The sequence below is a fragment of the Olea europaea genome, chromosome 14 (assembly GCF_002742605.1).
Source record: "Olea europaea var. sylvestris chromosome 14, O_europaea_v1, whole genome shotgun sequence".
Lineage (NCBI taxonomy): Eukaryota > Viridiplantae > Streptophyta > Magnoliopsida > Lamiales > Oleaceae > Olea > Olea europaea.
This window is the reverse complement of record NC_036250.1, coordinates 13,172,222-13,177,099: the sequence shown is the minus strand read 5'-3', so window position 1 is coordinate 13,177,099 and position 4,878 is coordinate 13,172,222.

The window sequence follows — 4,878 nt, the reverse complement described above, 5'->3', positions numbered from 1 at the left end:
GATTTATGCATAATTAAATTTCAACCCTGACTTTTGAATTGTGATGTTTAAACACCTAATATTATGTAATTTTCCCTTTATTATATGCTCTAATATATGCACAAAGGAAAAATGGGCAACTTACAAGAATACAATGAAAATTGGTCCCTGTTTGAAAAATCAGTACAAAATATGGGCCTAAAAATAAATACAGCAAATTGCACTTTTAATGACGTAGAAAATATTGTCATAATCATTAAATCAACTTAAGAAAAACGATAAATAGAATGATTAGGGAAAATCCCCAAAAAAGAACCATCCAACACCATCAAAATCAAAAATCGGAACAAATTTCTTGTCTTACAGTTCACATCTACAATCAACTGCACTTCAGCTACATTTTTCCAAAGGAATTTCTTCGTAATTTCTCAAATTAAATATGCAAATAATCAACAGAAGTCCCGAGGTGAGTAATTTCTGAATTTCGATTAAAATTAGGTCAGATTTTATTTGACTATTCAATAATAGGTTATGGATTTCATAATTGCTTAGTAAACGAAAGTAGTGAATAGCTAGTTTCACATATTTATGAGCATGTTTTTATATATCTGAAGTGTTGATATATTATTAAACTATTTGAGAATTTCTGGGTTTCTGTTTCCTTTTGTATATATGAAAATTTAACTTCTGATTAATGGTTCTAATTTAGTATATGAAATTGATCAATTGGAAAGATGCATCTAAGATGTTTGTAAAAATGCAAATGCAAATATGAATTATGAATTTGTTTTGGATTAGAAAGTGCCATGCTCTGCAACTTTTTAATAAGAAGGTCACGCACTATCTAATTTGAATTTTTGTAATAGAAACATTTATACTAAAAGTTATAGAAATATTTTGAATAATTTGAGTTTCATATGAATTAAGGTAATTCATCTGAAAAAACATGTATCCATTTTTAATTGAAGGTTCGTAGTGTCAAGTATGCTCGTCATTATGGATAGATGTGACAACGGTATAAAACCATCACAAAAAATGAATGCACACAACTTTTGGAGGTTGCTACTTTTGAAGAAATTGTCATGGTGAAGTTACAAATTTATGAAACTTATAATTTTAATAATAACATTAATTTAAAAACTACCAATTATCAAAGAATTTGCTGTGATGTTTATAAAAGCATATCTTGCAAGTTGAAGAAATCAAGAATGAAACAAGAAGACAAATTATTTCAATCGTTACTACAAAAAGGAAGCCACAAAAGAAAAAAATAAAGTGTTGGGAGGTTAATGAAGCTTTTGTGTTTGAGTTGTTATTATTATTATTATTATTTTTTCGAGGATTATCTTTCATTTTTTTGCTGCTATAGAATGAAAAATACATATTAAAGAGACTTTTATACATCTGTTTTACTTTGAAACAATAATACAAACAATATATCATCTTTGAAACAGACCAATGATAAATCATGTCACCTATATAGAAATTTAACTCTAAGATATGCAAAAGTTCAATGGATTAAAATGACCTTGTAATCTCTTTATTTCTGTGCATCGGCAATCACATGTAAAGTAAGAGTTGTTTTCCCATGTGAATCACCATATTTTATTCTCATATGTATTGTTAGAAAATAGTCATCTCACACGAGATTTCTCACTTTTGAAACAAAAGCAGCCAACACTTTAAAATCGAATTTCACATATAATTTATGATTAATTAAAGATTAATGATAATTAAGGGTATTATCCTATTTTCTTGATTTTAGGTCGTAGTGGACTTAGCCCCGTTTGACCCCCATTCTTTCCAAATTCTAATAGTTGGAATAGTGTTTTTTTGAAAAATGTGATTGAAAAAAATGAAAATTTTTTTATTTGTGTTTAATATTATTTTATGAAAAATTGTGTGGTTAAAAATAAGAGAGAAAAAAAGAATGAGGGCCAAACGGGGACTTAATTTCCTCAAGAAATATTCATGCATGCAAAACAGTGGATGTTTAGTTTGTTTTCTAGAGTGGATATAAGGTGAGGGTGGATTGGACTACTGCACGATCTAACCCCAGACTAGATCCAATATCAGATGTGAAATTTTTTTGAGTTTAATATGTAACCCGATTTACCGGGCAACTTACAAAAATACCCTTAAAATTTGAAGTGTTTTGAAAAATCATATGAAAAGTTTTTTTGAAGTAAAAAATACTGTGTAAANTCTGAAAAATGAATTTTATTTTGTTGATTTTTTTAATTTTATCCATTAGGACTCTACATCAACTTTAAAAGGACTACATTGCATGTCAACTTGTCCATGCATGTTCGCACTTCAATCGTCGAGTCTAAATTGAAGCGAAAGATACATCGATTGTCGCAGAACCATTTTGCAATGAAATACACAGAACTAAACACTGGCTTAGAGCACAACTAAAGGTTCGACTACCAAAAGGTTCAAAGATTTGGACTAAGCCTCAAATACGGATGAAAGCATTACTACGGATCTGACACAATAAGCATAAACTCAATGCAATAAATCCATATTGCATAAAATGAATTACCTGTAAATTGTCACAACAGCACAAATCTTAATAAAATTTAGAAAATTGGAGTTAATCATAACTTCTAGCACAATGATGGGGAATGTCAACTCATAAAATAATGAAAAGCTCATAAAAATATCTATTAATATGGACATTTGCACAACTACTAAGCATAGAAAATCTAAGATCAAAACTTCCACTTTGTAAGAAAGCCACCTTATATCAAGGCAAATTAAGAGTGAACCCTCTCAAAAATTCAAAAATCCTCCCATCGAAGGGTACTTTTCAACTAAAATAAAATTGAAAACTCCATCCTTCTCCTTATCTACCAACATTCTGGTTCTTGAACAACCCAAAACCCCCTCTCCAAATGGGAAAAAAAATCTTGCTAAAAAAAAATTCAATATACAATATTTACGAATCATAATTGAATTCATATAAATCACACGTTAATTTATTCATCCAAACCTGTATCCACGATTGGTTGATCTCATCAACCTTATGTGTTATACTAAAAAATTTAATGTACTTTATGGTGAACATGCCGTAATCGCTCCTGCAATTGAACAATAATGTGTTAGTTCGGTGCCTAGTAGCTGAAATTTGAGTTTTAAAGTTAAAAAAATTACAAATACTTACTATATTGGCTTGTCTTGCCTGCATCGTATTCCGCATGATGACTAGTCTGTCTTGCACAGTTACTCTCACTTGTCTAGCTACTAGAGGAACAATCACAACCATCGGCTTCAAGCTAACCCTTTGTCAGACATGAATGATTGAGGTCGTACACATATATAGTCGAGTCGGGGAAGACGATCTCCACGGCAATACAATGATGATTCATGATTACTAGAATGTATATATGCGTACAACCCTCCCATGACTTTCTTTCAATACTCAGGGACAACCCGATGACCCACTCGAGCATATATTTGGGCACTGTATACTCGTTACTCATAAGTTGGAGCGAATGATACAATGGAAATGGTACGCACCAACTCCGTATTTAATATGACTCATTCACGAATGTAAAATGATTTTGAATATCTTTTAGCTCGAACGTGCAATATGTCTATGGCCAAGTTGATGTGCTAGATCAAGAACATCAATAAAAAAAGTGGGAGTTATTTCATTTAATAAATAAAAAATTATGTATATATAAAAAATAACAATATGACTCCATCACTTATATTGTCGGTGAGCTAAGCTCCCGACGTGGTAATGTCATGGAACCACTTGTAAATATTCGAGATCGTCATTTGAGCTATTGTGTGGCTATCTCTGAAAAAAATAGAGAAAATGTTAAAAAAACATATACGAGTTAGCGCAGCCTACTTTACTAAAATCAGATAATACTTACCCATGTAAAATTCTTCTCCACTCCATTTTGAACACTTTTCCCTTGGCATGGTCCACATCCTGATAAAAATTGGGGTATATTCCATCGATAAACTTCCTCCTCTTCACCTCTCTCGTACCCATTGGGGCTACCCGCTCTCGCTCCATAGATAACTAAAAAGATTCTAATGCATCGTCCGTCCACGACTATGGGTGACTCTCCTCTCCGTCATCCTTTCTGTCACACTTACTGCCACCCCATCACCTACTTGCAATATCACCTCAGAGCACGGTGGCCTTATCTTGAAGGTCTATCAAGTGGCCACATAGCACTCCAACATCGTAGGATAAATCGTCGGCCCTTCCTCTCAACTCTCGTCCAAAATCATCAACCCGTCCTTTCAACTCTCGTCTGAGATCATCGATTCATCCTACCAACTCTCGTTTTAGATCGTCAACCCTTTCTTTCATCGCAACGCGCCGACCTCCTTCGTTGTAAATCCAATCAAGCGGATATACAGATCATCGAAATAATGACTCTAACTATGTACAAGAGATCCATGTAAGAGGTGTCTGGATGGGGGAGAAGGAGATCTCCTCGGCAAAGGTGAACCACTTGACAGAGGTAATGTCGATCAATTGGACCACACTCCTACACAAATAACAACATTACAAATTATTAACTTAATTAATAATTACTAACTGGTACAAAATAGTAATTAATAAATTATATTCAATTCACATATCCAATCTCGGTCTATGATGGAATCAGACATGTGATCACCTTGAGTGTACGCAATGACTAATTCATGCATAAGAACTTGACCTTTTTCTTCCATCGACGACGTCAAATTAATTATGACTTTCAAGCTGACATATTGAAGTTTCAATTAGTTAATGATTATGTAATGAGATTTTAAACTACGTACAATATAAATCACAAATGTATAATACTCATATGAGGGTCATCATGAAAAGTCGATAACTATTTTCCAGATGAACATACATTTGCCCGGGATGTTCGCTAATGACGC